Below are 16,537 nucleotides of genomic sequence, written 5' to 3'. Positions count from 1 at the left end.
TTATATCATATATTCTCTATAATTGCTAATGTAACTTATCTTAGCTTAGTGGAAACTAGGCAACTTTAGGAAAGTCATTTTTCATCTCTAAGCCTCAGTTTCCCTAAATGTAAAATGAAAGTAATAGTAATTTAATAAGTTTTTATAAGGATTTAAAATCAGTTATTATGTAATCCACAGTAATGAATGCTAACCACATAGAAGTTACAACGGAATGAAGCAAACGCTAACACTGTCCTCATTTTATAGCAGAGGAACACAGAACACAATGAAGTCAAGTAAATTACCCAAAATTATCTAGTTAATTTGTGCTCAAGCAGGATCTGAATGAAATCTGGGCCCAGAGCCTGGCCTTTTAATTGCTCCACTACTCTGTACAATCTTATGTATAACGTATATGGCACAATCTTTAGCACTTACTAGATGTATCAAAATCACAGGATGGGGAAGAGGACTTAAATGTTCTGGAAATCTGTATTTTAAAGAGCTCCCTGGTGAATCTAATATTCAAATGGGGTTAAGAACCAACATAGTAGACCCTCAAAAATGTTTGTTCCTTTTATCTAGATGAAAATAATTGAATCAGTTTGAACCTATGAACACTCTTAGAATTGCTGTAGCCATTAAGCCTAAAGTACCTTTTAAAAGGGCTCTGTTAGAAATTCATTTTTGAAACAACAATGCAAGAGCAATAATAAAGACACACACATACATAAAAAAACCCTCAGTATTCATATAACCAGAGGTATTTAATACACACATTGTGTTTTCATTTGTATTGCATGATTTTATCCTTAGGAATAAGAGCTTTAAAAATATTAGACTTCTGTATAACCCAGAAAAATCACTTTCCTAAGATCATTCAGCTGCTGGATAGATAGTCCATCTGGCCTCAAAATGTTTCATCTTACCTTTCCTCATCTACCAAATCATGTGCTTTCTCTCCCAGTTATCAACACTTCTTCCAATTGTTTCTCATATAATTAGAGTAGGATATTTCATCCTTCAGCATATACATGCAGAAAAACAAAACAGACTAAGTACACATAAAACAGAAGGCAATACAGTAAATTCTGTTCTTTTTTTCAAGAGTCCTATTAGTGTGTATATGTGTGTGTTTATATATATATTTTATGCTCACATCCAATACACAATTTATTATTCAGAAATAGCCAGATTTTTGTTTTGTTTGTAAGTAGTAAGATATAATCCTTCCTGACACAAACTTCCTAACACAAATGAAAAGAGAATTCATTGGAATAATTTGGGCTGTTTCAGTGAAATAAAGAAATGTGTATATAAATGTATGATCCAAATAGAATGGGAATTGGTGATGTTATGTGTTTGACAGCTCATCAGAAGGCCATAGGATGAACCACCGCAATCTTTCCTCCCAACTTGGTGTCATTTTGATTTGGTTTCAATGTATCTGAAGAGAACTTCATTGGCTTAACTTAGTTCTCACACCCATCAATTGAGTAGAGCATCTATTGGTAGTTCCGCCAAGACTGTACACAGTGGAGTAGAGGTGAGTCTTCCAAAGGAAACTGGGGAAGCAGCTAACCAGACAAAAAGAAGTTAGATAAGGGGTACTCCAAAGTTCAAATGTCCCCTCTTGTTCATAATGTTAGTTAGAAATATCACAATTAGTGCTAATGTAAAAATGTATTATATTGATTTTGTCATTTAGTGTCTTCTAATTAAGGTTCTTAAGCCTTAACTGAATATTTGCAAGTAGCTTTAAATGGGCTGTCTATTTGTTCTACTTATTGTGTCAGAAGTACCTCTATGGCTTTCTCCTTTATAGGTAATTCCATTAGTTTTAAATGTCTCTAACCGATCTCAAAACATTCTGATCACCATAGGAAAACACGGTTGTTTTCTTCTCAATATCTGTTCTCCTCTTGAACACATGTTTTCATGTCTCTTACAAAACTGTATTTCTCAACCCTGCTGTAACCTTGAGACTAAGTTCTGGCTAAGTGGATGTGTTGCTTCTGGAATTTCTTTTTTATGAAAGGGATATGACCCTTCCCCTGCCCTTTGTGAGCTGAAGCCATATCTTGGACCATGAGGTTGAGGGACGCATTCTGGGGATAAAAAAGCAGAAGAACAGGTATTGCCTGGGTCCCAGATGACAATGGAGCTGCCATACAAGCCATAGACTAATTACAATGGGACATTTAAGTGAGAGAGGGATAAATGCCTATCTTGTTAAAACCACCACTATTTGGGGTGTCTATTATATAACTATGTGTCCTCACCAATATAGGCAGTTAGTATTCCTAATTCTAATATAATACAGCATACTCATATACACACATATTAGATATAACACTAAACAAGTGATATTGATTCCAAGAATGGTAATACAAAATTCAATCTACTTCTTCATTGTCACAACATGTGTTGATCTCTGTGTCAGTGTGTGTTTTCTGAATCCATGTGCATGTGTGTGTGTGTTACTATTTACATTTTCTAAGCCTGGATTCAAGACTATTTTGGAATCCTAGAGGAGAGATTCTAGAGGTTAGGCATTAACATTTTAAAATAGCAATGCTTTTGTTCCTGAAGAATTATATTTTAAAACACACTGTTTCTTTTATATGAAAGATCGCCTGAGCAGGATTGCTATATCTGAGAAGAAAATCAAAACCCTAGATTTCATTAAAGAGATTTTAAATCAAGAGAGAAAAACTGCATCACAAAATTGAAGGGCTCTTCAGTTTGGGTGGAGTTACAACCATGAAGATTATGTTTCACTGAAAAAACGGTTCCTAAATATAAATGTGTGTTCCCTAGTTTAATCAGTTATCCTCTGGAGATTGAAACAGAAACTGAATGATGGGAAGAGCTACATGAAGGTCAATATTCCCCTTATGGTGACAGAGGGACCCTAAAGAGGATGAGAGTGAGTGTTAAACACAACCTATATCTTGATAAAGACATTCCCTTAGACCAAGGGCTGACAAACTATGGTCTGCTCGCCAAATCCCAACTAGGCCTGTTTTTTTACAGCCCGTGAACTAAAACTGATTTTTAAATGTTTAAAAGGCTGAAGAGGAGAAGGAAGAGACAGGAGCAGAGGAAGGGAAGAAGAAGAAGAAAAAGCAGTAGCAGCAGCATCTGCAAGAGAAAGCTATGTGATCTACAGTGCCTAAGATATTTACTGCCTGGTCTTTTATAGATAAATGTATTGATCCCTGTCTTAGACCCAATAACCTCAAAAATGTATTGAATAGAATATGCTGAAGTGGAGGATGTATTCATATAGATTGTCCTTGCATACAATAGAATCAGAATGTTTGTTGAATAAAAGAATCACTGAATGGATACTATGTTTCCAATGAAAATAAGGACAGTGGATTGCACATCATTTATTCACCAGAAGACTCTATGATTTGGTGTGTAGTATGGTAAAAGCAGTTGCAGTGAGAAATAATTGGGAGTGGTTTTGTTTTATTGCCCTATAAAACTATAGTATAGGGTTTATATAATCTCACCCCATAGCATTGTTTTACAGTTTGTATGCTGACTATAGCAAACTTGGATCAAATCAGCATCATGACAAATATAAATTCACTTGCCATTTTGCAGTATCTGGCACATAGTATATTTTAATTAATTTTGGTCAAATAGATAAATGAATACTTAACATTGTTATTATGAAAACTTACTCGAAGATTGCTGATTCTCTTGTCTAGTAAAATAGTAACCTTAGCAGTGAGTTATTTTATGGCAGATATTTCCTTTCGCTCTTCATCTAGGAAATATTTTTCTCATGTATTTTCCTCATTTCAAAAACCTGTGAGAAAGAAAACAAAAATCAATTATAATTGACTAAAAAAATGATTTTTCTGTTGTGTGAGCCACAAAGCTTATGTGACTTATAGGAAAAATGTCAAAAGGTGATCAAGGGGTTAAAGAAAGACCACTGGTGCTGGCGTTTCCCAGGGTGACAATGAGGCATGTACTGGATTTTTCTCCTTTGGTGCAGTTGTATGGTGTGTACTTCTTTTTGCTGATTGCTTTCAAGAAGTGATGTAACACAAACCTCAGCCTCATGGACAGGGTTTGTTACAAACTTCTCATTTGTGATACACTTCAAGTACTCATGATCCCCTTTCCCTTCCCAATGGTACTACCCACTTTATAAAGTAAAGGGAGGCTGTACCTGGAATGGAATTTAAATGATTTTTCTCTATGACCAAAGCATATACTAAGAGACACTTCAGTCAATTTCAAGAGTTTGAGCCTAAATGTGTGCTTCCTTCAGGGTAAGGTCAAGGCAGAGGAAAAAAGGAGCTGCACAGCCGTGTGGTTCTCTGTTGTCCAGATCAAATCTTTGAACATTTTCTTTTCGTCATCAAAGGACATCTGGGGAGGCAACATATAGAAAATAAGATCCATAAGACTTTGGCTAATGTTGTGAAAAATAAAGATGAGGATCAAAAGTTTAAAAGGACAATCTTGGCTTAAAAGAAAAATATGAAAAGTCTGTCATTGTATTCTGTAGCATGTGAGAAGATGTTTAAATTATTTGGTCTATGGACATCTGGGTCACACTTGCATGATAAGAGTTCAGCATAATAGAAGCACACCTGCCTGATACAAATTATTTACAAATAGCATTTAAAATAGTCAGTGGAATACAGCTCACTAAAGGAGAAATGAAATTGACTCTTCAAAGAAAAATTGGAACTTGTTTTTTTAATTTTGGAGAAGATCTGATAAGTTGAAATCTAAATAAACAAGTACTTTCAGTAAGATAACTTTAGATAATCAGTAGTAATAAATAAGATAGTAGTAATAAATAAGACAGAATGATCATTTCTTCAGTCTTTGTGCAAACACTAATTGAGTGTCTGTCATTAACCAAGAACTGAGCTAAGTGCTAGAATAAAGACATGGCAAAAACCCAATTTCTGCCTTTAAGAGGATAAATAGTATTAAAATGGATATGAGAAATCTACAAATCCAATTCTCATTTTCAATAACTAAACTTCTTCCCCTTGCCATAGGTTTTTCAAAGCAAATTACCATTTTGTTTCATTGAATTAACCAATCTAGGTGTCTACATTTAATTTTATATTCATTCATTAAAGCAATGAAAAGACATTCTATGGGGGCATATCTCAAGCCTGGGAAATAAACAAAGATGAAGAAGACATTTCCTACCAGAAAATGTACAATCTATTCAGGTACATATATGCTCAAATAACAAAGTACTTAGTGAAAAGTGTTATCATATTACTAATAATGTTATTAACAATATCTAACACTTATGTAATGCTTACTGTGTGTTTTACATATACCATCGTATTTAATCTTTGTAACAACATTGTGATATACGTACACATTTTATCTGCATCTTATAAATGAGAAAACTAAGAGAAAAGAAAGTTGGATAACTTGTCCAAAGTCATGGTGAAGGTTGATTCAAATGGCTCCAGGTTCTATCCTACTAATAACTATATTCACAGGAATTTAGTGGAGGAGGAAATTATTTCTGATGAGATGATAAGAAAAAAGTTTCATGAAGGAGTCATCATTAACATAGATTTATAAAAATATCTAGAATTTCATACTCCAGCTAGGAAGAACTAGTTTGTAGCAGACCACCCTCCCACTGAGAGCAAAAATAAAAGCTGGATATGATTTTTAAATTGTTGGAACACACCAGAAAGCAATCAAGGCAACAAAAACTTAGAGACCCTGGGTTCCAGAGAGGAGAAAAACTAGTTAAGTGTGTTATTCTTGGCAGCTTTTCCCTTCGAGTCATTTGTTAGTGCATATGCAGTGTGGGTGGAAAGACTCAGAAGCTAAAAGCAGACAGATGCAAAGAGTGCAAAAAGGCAGAGAATTACAGTGTTGTTTGGAGATTAAAAATGGAGTTCAAAGTCTAGCAAGATTTGACTACATCAAATCTTCTAGGTATTTAGCTAAGCCTCCTGAAGGATTATATACTAGGGATAATAGCAAACTAGAAGACCAAGCCTAAAACCAGTTACAAGTAGCTTAGTCCCTGATTACATTAAGGTGATCAACTTCCTCACTAACTGGCTACCAAAGAAGCACAAGAAAGAATATTAGTGATTCTGATAGATAAATCAGTAAAAAGTATTCAAAAGGACTGAGAATATAGAAAAGAGAATAAGAGGCATCTAATACATAGAGAATTTATATATGTGATGCACAGACTTTTAAGACTAAAAAAAAACCAGAATAAAGGCCCCAAATTATCCAAAACTGATGAAAGATATTAAGCCACAGATTCAAGAAACACTAGAAGACAACAACAGGATGAAGACAAATAAAACTACACTCAGGCACATTATAGTAAAATTTATAAAAAGTAATGGCAAAGGGAAAAATCATAGAAATAGAGAAAAAAATGACATATTACTTTAAAAGTAACAATTCTACAATTCTTAACTTACTTCTTAAGCAAAAAAATAGAAGCCAGAAGAGACCTGTATGAAAATTTTAAATGCTAAAAAATAGATTGCTATATTAGAAGTCTCCTCTTAGTGGAAATACCTATAAAAAATGAGGGCAAAAAGCAAGACAGAAAATATTATGTTTGATGCCAGTAAAACCCCCTAGAAGGAATCCTAAAATATTTGCTGAAACAGAAGAAACGCCACCTCATAGGGAAGAATGGAAGTGGAGAGGGGAAGACTAACAATGTAAGTGGTGAAGATGTGAATACATTCAAATAAATAGTGACTATAAAAATCAATAATAGGCTTCCCTGGTGGTGCAGTGGTTGAGAGTCCGCCTGCCAATGCAGGGGACACGGGTTCATGCCCCGGTCTGGGAAGACCCCACGTGCCACGGAGCAGCTGGGCCCGTGAGCCATGGCTGCTGAGCCTGTGCGTCCAGAGCCTGTGCTCCACAACGGGAGAGGCCACAACAGTGAGAGGCCCACGTACCAAAAAACAAAAAACAAACAAACAAAAAAACAATAATAATATACTGTGGTATTTAATTAAAATACATGACAAGAATAACACAGAAGTAGGAAATATAATGAAAAATACTTGATGAACCCAAAAGTTAGAAAGGGAGAGAAAAAGGAAAGCTAAAAGAAGTGAGAGAAATAAAATAAAATATTAAGATAATATATTTAAACCTAAATGTATCAATATTTAATTAAATTAGTAATAAGGTTATTAAACGCTCCAGTTAAGAGTCAAAAATTACCAGAATAGACAATTACTGGCAGTTACATGCTGCTTACCAGAGATAAAACTTAAATATAAAGACAGAATATTGGAAAGTTAAGTAAAAGAAAAAACAATGTAACATTTAAACAGTGACTAACATAAACTTTATATTACTATGTCAATATTAGATATAATAGATTTTAAGACAGGAAGCATTACTGGAGGTAAAGAGGGTCATTTCATAATGATAAAAGGGTCGATCCACCAAGAGTATATAATAATTTTAAATTTGTACATACCTAATTACATAGTTTACAAAGCAAACACTGAAACATTTAACAGATACATAAATCCATGACCATAGTGAAAGATTTTTAATGCATAATTTCCAGAAAGTTACAGATAAAGCAGAAAAAAAGCAGTAAAAGTACAGAATACTTGAAAAAAAAGCTTGACTTAGTCCTAATTGACAATATAGAGCACTACATCTGAGTAAACAATATACATGAGTGGACTTGGAATATTTCCCCAAATTTTCATATGCTGGACTACATATACAGAAAGCAAGTCTCAACATATTTCAAATAATTGAAATAATACAAAGTGTGTTTTCTGACTACAGTAGATTTGAGTTTGAAATCAGTAAATAAAAGAATAACTAGAAAATCTACTAAAGTTTGAAAATTAAATAACACATAAGTAAAATAAGAATTATCAATAATATATTAGAATATATTTTGAGTTAAAATATAATGAAGAAAGAATATATAAAATTTGTGGTATAGGACTAAAGACATCTTCAGAGAAAAAATTTAGCCTTCAAAGTGCATACGTTAAGAAAAAGCCTGAAAATCAATAATGTATATGTATCCATCTGAAGAAGTTAGCAAAAGAACAGCAATTTAAACCTAAATAAAGTAGAGTGAGGGGAATAATAAAGAACAGAATTTAATGAAATAGAAAACACTTAACAGATAAAATCAGCAAAACCAAAGCTAGTTTTTTTAAAGCCACAAATTGGTAAATACTTAGTAAGCATAACCGAAAAAAAAAAAAAGAGTGAAAGGAACAAAATATCAATATTAGGAATGAAAGGAGGGACATTATAATAGATCCTACAAAACATTAAAAGATAATCAATAAATATTATGAACACTTTCTTGCTCCCAACACTGGAAATTTACAGAAAATGAAGTCAGAATCCTGTCTATAAAACTTTTTTCAAAAATAAGAAAGAACAAATTCCAACTAATCTTTGAAGCCAGCAAAATCTTAATGCAAAACTTGAGAAAAAAGAAATTACCAGCCAAGCTTTGTTATTAACATGAATTAAATATCTTAAAATAATATTAATATGTCAAACACAGCAATGTATATAAAAGACAATAATTATATTACCACCATGTTAGACTTTTTACAGGAATACATATTTTGCTCAATAGTAAAATATCAATCAATGTATTTATAACTTTACAGTGGAAAAATCTGACAGATTCAACTTTAACCAAGTGATCAAAGTTAGTATCATCATTATGGGGACAGGCTAACATCATCTATCTCCTGGTGCACTGAGGACACAATATTACTTCTGAGGTATTCTCAGCAAAAAATGCATAGCATGAATCTAATCATGGGAAAATATTAGACAAACCTCAATTGTGGAATATTTTACAAACTAAACTAGTAGGAATTCTTAAAACATATCAAGGTCAAGAAAATATACCAAAAAGACTTGAACTAAATGCAATGCATTTATTCTTAAATAAATAAATAAATAAATAAATAAATAAAGTCATTATTTGGAGAAATGTGCATTGTTAAGTTTATTTGATTACATTTGAGAACATCTTTATTCTTGGGAAATAACACTGAAGATTTTAGAGATAAAGGGTTATGATGTCTCCAGCTTACTCTCAAATGGTTCAGAAAAAAAAATGTATACATTTTAGAGTGAGAGTGAGAAAAAAGGAATAATAAAATGAATTCAGAAAAATGTAAACAATTGGTGAATCTGGTTAAAGGGTATAAAGACTTTTTAGGATTGTTCTTATAACTTTCTAGTAATTTTGAAATTTTATAAAATGAAATATTAAAATATCAGTCAATATACTTCACCTCATTAAAAGAATAAAGGAGCAAAATGTCAAGATCATTTCAATAGGTCATGAAAAATTATTGATAAAATTCAAATTTTATTTATAATAAAAGCTTTTATATGCTAGAGATAGAAGGATGCTTTTTTAAAAGTTTGATAAAGGCTATCTACAAATAATTGCAGCAAATACCGTACTTAATGATAAATTTAGAAAAAAATTCCCTAAAATGGCTATTACCACTTCTAATCAACAATACATCAGGTCCTAGCCAATGAAATAAATCAAGAAAAAGAGGTAAAAGTTAAGGACTGGAAAGAAAAAATAAATTTTTATTATTCATATATGACATGTTTGTGTTTACTGAAAAAGGCAAAAACAAACAGATATATGGATACAGCAGTTAACTTAGTAAGTGATTTGGCAAAGCTTCTAAATGTAGGGTTAATATACAACAATCAATTGTATTTCTATCTACCAGCAACAAAATAAGTAGAAAAAAAGCAATATTTTAAAATCATACTATTTACACAGCATGAAAATATTTTAAATATCTATGAATACACCTAAAACTGGTGCACAAGATCTCTAACAGTAAAACTACAAAATATTATTATCACATTAAAAAAAACTTAGATAAATGGAAGGATATACCATGTTCATGGATAGCAAGATCCAATATTTTTTTTGTTTGTTTTGTTTTGTTTTGTTTTTGCGGTACATGGGCCTCTCACTGTTGTGGCCTCTCCCATTGCGGAGCACAGGCTCCGGACACGCAGGCTCAGCAGCCATGGCTCACGGGCCTAGCCGCTCTGCGGCATGTGGGATCTTCCTGGACCGGGGCACGAATCCGTATCCCCTGCATCGGCAGGCGGATTCTCAACCACTGCGCCACCAGGGAAGCCCACAAGATCCAATATTTTAAGATGTCAATTCTCTGCACGTTGATGTATCAATTAAAATTCCCCCATTGTGTAAAGTGACAATATAATTACAGAAATTGTGTAAAAAATTAAAGGGCCCAAAATAGTATTTTATAGATAATAAAATAGGAATATTAATATTACCATATGTTAAGGTTAATATAAAGCCATTTTAATTATATTAGTGTGTTAATGGTACAAGGATTGAAAAATAGATTAGTGGATCAGAACAATTCAGAAACAAAACTATATTTATGGTTACTTGACTTATTACAACATGACCCTGTAGAACTGGGTCTTTTAAATAAATGGTACTGGATCAATTGAGTGTCCACATGGGAAAAAATATAAAACTGACTGCTACCTTACACTTATATCACACCTAACATATAAATTCTTAAGGTAAAAAATTAAGTTATCTGTCTAAAGCTGTGCTGCCCCAAAAGGTAGCCATTAGTCATATGTGTCCACTTAAATTAAAATTAATTAAAATTAAATTAAAAATTCAGTTCCTCAGTTGCACTGGCCACATTTCAAGTGCTTAATAGTTACATGTGGCTAGCAGTCACTGCATTGATGTAGAATATGTCCATCACTGAAGAAAATTCTATTGGACAATGTCAGTAGAGGATTACATAAGAAACTATATTTATGACTGAGGGCTAAGAAAATAACATACTGACCATAAAGGAAAAACTGACCTAATACATAGGGAATTCTTAAAGATGGAGAATAACAGGAAAAAAAAGAAAAAATAGACAAAGTCATGAAAAATGTATACAAAATAATAAACAAATGGCCCCTTAATATATGATTAAAAATGTTCAATGTCAGTCATAAAGAGAAGAAAAACACATAAAATACACTGATGTATCATTTTTTACCTGTCAAATTACTGCCAAAAGATTGACCATAGCCTCTGTTTGAGAGACGTAGAGAAAAAGGACACTCTCACACATTACTAGTGGGAGTACAAAGTGGTACAACCACAGTGAAGAGGAATTTAGTATTATTTATAAAAAATATATATTCATGTACTCTTTAAAATTTTTATAATTATGTATATTTTTATTGAAATATAGTTGATTTACAACATTATATTAATTCAGGCATACAGAATTGTGATTCAGTATTTTTGCAGATCATACTCCTTTAAAAGTTATTACAAGAAAATGGCTATACTTCCCTGTGCTATACAATTATATTTTTGTTTCATTTACTCTTTGACCCAGCAACCCCTTTTCTAGGAATTTAGTCTGAAGATGCAACCCGTAAAAATACAAATAAATGTATGCACAAGATTACTCGTGGCATTAACAAAAAATTGGAAAACAACTTAAATACCACATAGAAAGTTTAATATGCTCTGGCACATTCACACACTGGAGTATTATGTAGCTGCTAAAAACCAAATAAATACAAATAACAATAGAGATCTCTTTAAGGTAACAAGGAGAAATTTCTAGGATATGCTATTACATGGAAAAAGCAAGACGTGAATGCATACGTATAATATGCTACCTTCCCACTAAGAAATAATAAGAATTGAGACTATATAGATAATTGCTTAATTTAGCTAAAACAAGTACAGGAATAATGAACCAGAAAGTAATGAAGTTGATTACCACATGAATTAGGTAGAAGGAGTACAGATGTGACTGTGGTTTCTCTGAGTATATTTTATAGTTTTGATTTAGATCCATGTATTTTGCAAAATAAATAAATAAATTAAATTAAATAAATCAACAAAGATGGAGACGAAAAGAAACCTCATACTGAAGACAAGCAGAACCAGATAAATTTAATTTCATATCGCACTGAAAAGATAACCACAAACAAGAAAAAAATCAATCCATGTAACTTTGGAATACTGTATTCTGTATCCTCAGAGGGATTCACTCTAAGGATAAAGAGAACTGAAAAAACAATATGAACTTTTCTTACAAGGTTTGTTTTGGTAGTGATATGGATGAAGCAATTCCAAAATTATTTTTTATGTGTTATAAGATTGAGCAAATGAGTAAATATGTTAATGAAAAAATGAAACTGTACAAATATCATGAGTCAAAAATATAGAGATGGAATACAAAGTTATGAAGTAGATGAAGTTTCCCAGTGTATAGTGAGAGGAAAAGATGACTTTTAAGAGAGGTGAAAATTTTTCCCATTTCGGCAGTAGATAGCATTTGAGAAACCCACAACATGGGTTTTTTTTTTTTCTTTTTTTCTTGTCAACGTTGAATAAATGTATCATATACAACAAAATAACTTTCTAAAAAATGTTAAAAAAAAACACTTCAGCAATGATCAGGCAATATTTTAAAATATAGAAGAAAAAGAAAATGATAGTTCAGGGGTTTGTTATGAATATTATTTGTAAATATTGAACAGTTTCTTGAGGCAAAGAATTTTTTTTTAATTATAGACTTCTGAGAGCCCAACTTTGAAAAATAAACTAACTTTTAAAAGTATGAATAAAGAGTATTATTGATTTCTTCAAGTGTAAAACTTCACTTAGCCTCCAAATGGGTTTATCCGTTGGCTTATTGCAAATATAGAGAATACATTTGCCTGTGCTGAAGTGCCCTGAGCTGAGTGCAGTCATACATTTTGTGGGGTTATCAGGCTGTTTCATGGAAGTAAGTTACCATATCAGCAGGGACAAATAGATTTTGATGAATAAGAGCTGTTTGGGTTTTACATGGTCAATAAATAACCATCTTCTCTTTTCTATCTTAGTTTTGATTTTAAAAAAAGTTAGAAATACACCAAAAATGAGATAAATATTGCACCTTAATTACTGGTAAACATTTGGTTGAAAGTAATGACACAATGGTAGGTAAATGGGCCTACTGGCACTGTCACCTACTGCCAGTCTAGACACTTGTCTAAAAGTAAGTTTGGATTGGAAAAGCTGGCACACTTACTTTTATTGCTGAGTTACATTGGTCAGAGTTGGAGGTGGAAAAAAAGAGAATGAATCCTTAGTCATTTTTAGTAGATTGTCTCTACCCACTCATTAAATGTGGACACATTCACTTTACCTCCATGAAAAAGAATGAGTAAGAAGATGAGGGAAGATATCATCAATGTTAATCTAGAAGTAGTCCCTTTTCCTGGAAACAGGAGTAGGAACCAGAATAATATTTAAAATTCCTGTGGTTGCCTTTGAACCACAAATCTTAAGAATTAACTGGTATCTGTTCAATCAATATGACTTATTCAACATGACTTAAAGTGAAACTGATTTAGTTAAAAATAAAAACGCCCAATAAAAAGTGTGAAATAATATTTTATAAATACATATTATTTCTCAGAAATATTCTAAAACTTTGGGCTATGTAGTTAAACTCTGGGAAATTTTTACATCTCATGGGCTTTTGAAAAATATGTTTTTTTCCATAAACTATTAAATTTAACACTGAGCATTAGATGCAATGCAGAGTCAGAATTGAGATGTTCCAAGATGAAATATATCCTGCAGATCTTAAGAATGTTCAGGTAATCATATAAAGGACACCCTGTAATTATAGCATTGCAATAATGCAAATTTGGGTATATACTAGCATAATTGGAGATTGGCTCCTGTTCTTTGCAGTAGGCTCACCTGGGCCATTTCATTAGCTCATAATAACATGACTGTATTTTATGTAATTAGTATTTGTTCTCATATCACTATGGTAGAATTTTATTCTACATGTTTGTACATTACTGTACAATAAAGTTATTTATTGACTAGCATTAGGCCTATAACTCCACATCTTTTATGGCTAAAAATATTTATTATTGAATAGATTAAATAGGCAATATTAATCTGTGCTATGAAGTTCACATACATTATTTTCTGATTAAGTGAATCATTAGTGAAGATATTTGGATGTTCCTAATCAAAATAATTGTTGATGATGACATGGATTGAGCGTGGTATCTCTGTATGTCTGATTACATTTCACGTTAACACAAACTAAGCCTACTTGAAGAAAAATGTCTTAGTTTGGTCTCCTTAAAAGCAGAGCCTGAGATGGGAATTCTTACACAAGCAATTTATTGGAGGAGTGATCTCAGGAATTTATTGAAGGAGAGGAGATAAGGGAAGAGAAGAAGCTAAACAGGGTCTGGCTCTAGGAAGAAGTCTACTCTCAGTCTGGTCCTACTGGAAGTGCTGGAGAGTAAATCACTTTACAGAGTTTGATCCACCTGGAGGCAATGGGCTGGGCTTCTAAATACCCTGCTAGTCATTGGGATCGGGCCAGGGTAAAACCTAGGCATATCCAAGTAAGGCAGCTGCTATCAACTAAGGGCGATCCTCTGGAGAAGGTGCAGACGTAAGCTTCAGCACCTGATGTCTGTAGTAGTTAGTGTATGAACTTGTTAGGGCACTAAAAGGAATCTTGACAGGCACTAACAGTACCAGCTATAGAAAAAAAGTGGGGAGAATTTTAATCATCTGTTGTCTTGACTATATTATGCCAGATAGTTAGAATTCAGCTCACCTCTCCCATCCTGCCTATTGCATTTCCGAGCTCTGCTCCTGCTCAAAACTTGTCTAGAAATAGCTAGAGTTCTGCATCATGCTCATCAGGCACAAAACAGGAGCTGTTTCACCCCAAAATAAGGAATTGCACAGCAATTATATTTTAAAGGTAGAGACCCTCTTTTATACAATGTAAAAATAACCTTGGAAGATAAAAATCAAGAGCTTTGAATACATTTGAATCATTCTTCCACTGATAGGAAACTTGTACCTCTGTTTACTATTACTCTGGAAGTCTGTGAGTTTTGTGGCTGACAAAATGGAATCTTCACAGAAATGGAAAGCTCATTCATGCTTACCACCTCCTTATCTGTGAATAAAATGTTAGGATTGTTTTCATACATTTTTAAGTCTCATTTATTCTGGATGGGGAATATAAATTGAAATTAAATTACAATCTATGGAGCATATGGCTGCTTATTTCCCAATATCAATTCTTCTTTTCTATTTTAATAGAGCTCCTGAATTTTAGCTGGGTAGATAGCCACCTAGAATAAAGATTATATTTTCAATTCTTTCTTGGAGTTATGCATGCCCACATGAATTTTTGATCAAAAAGATTTTATTAGAAGTGATACTTTCCACCTCTGATTCATGACCTTCAAAGGAAGATGCAAGCCTCTTGCCTCCTTTCTACTCCTTTCCCCTTCTGGACCTGGAATGTGGGTATGGTGGTGATTATTTTTGGATCACATGGATGAGATCAAAACTTAGGATGACAGAGCAACAGTATAGAAGTCTGGTCCCTGACACTGTCTAGCCTTCTTATCAGCACTGAGATTCTTCAATCTAGTTTGTTACATGAGAGAGAAATAATGTTCTGTCATGTTTAAATAACTTTTATTTTGTGTTTGGTCCAGCAATCGAACCTATACTCTAATTTAGCTGGTCCATCAAGTCTTTTTCAGTGATATTTTGTATTCTGACATATTCTTAAAGCAGTGGCAGCAAAGTAGGGATGGATCCCTTTTTACATTGGAAACAAATAATTTGAATAATTTCAAGCAACATTTTTGATCTGTTAGTTTTATTTAAATAATTATTTATTATTATGAAGCTGGGGATAAAGCCATGATCAACAAAAATATTATTTTATCAACAGAGACTTAACTAGTTTAAATGAGAACCAAATATTGTTATACTGTTTCACAAGGGGTATAGATTAGTTCATGTTTATGAAAAGCTCTGAAAGTGTCACAAACATAAAAGCACACGATATCAATGCATTTACTTTGTGACAAAGATTGTAAAATTGAAGATGACTATAGCATTTACACAGAAAAAAATCATCTAGAAACAAAGAAAAAGCATATATCTTAAAGGAAATAGAAGTGAATGGTAAACTACTGTTTCTACAAATTACCCCTATCTATCTCAAAGTCACGTATTATTGTTCAGAAGCATTAGGGTCTCAAATTTCATAAAATGGGGTATTAAATACACAACATCTTTTTTTTTTTTTTTTTTTTTTGCGGTATGCGGGCCTCTCACTGTTGTGGCCTCCCCCGTTGCGGAGCACAGGCTCCGGACGCGCAGGCTCCGGACGCGCAGGCTCAGCGGCCATGGCTCACGGGCCCAGCCGCTCCGCGGCATATGGGATCCTCCCAGACCGGGGCACGAACCCGTATCCCCTGCATCGGCAGGCGGACTCTCAACCACTTGCGCCACCAGGGAGGCCCGCACAACATCTTATTAATCATCAATTTGAAATAGCAACAAAGTCTTTGAAAAAGTAATGTTTATGTTTATTGTCTTAATTCTAGGACATGTACCAATCTAGAGAGAGAGAGAAAAAAGATTAGCTTTCCCAGTAGAAAC

The sequence above is a fragment of the Mesoplodon densirostris genome, chromosome 2, assembly GCF_025265405.1.
Source record: "Mesoplodon densirostris isolate mMesDen1 chromosome 2, mMesDen1 primary haplotype, whole genome shotgun sequence".
Taxonomy (NCBI): Eukaryota; Metazoa; Chordata; class Mammalia; order Artiodactyla; family Ziphiidae; genus Mesoplodon; species Mesoplodon densirostris.
This window is presented reverse-complemented; position numbering follows the sequence as displayed.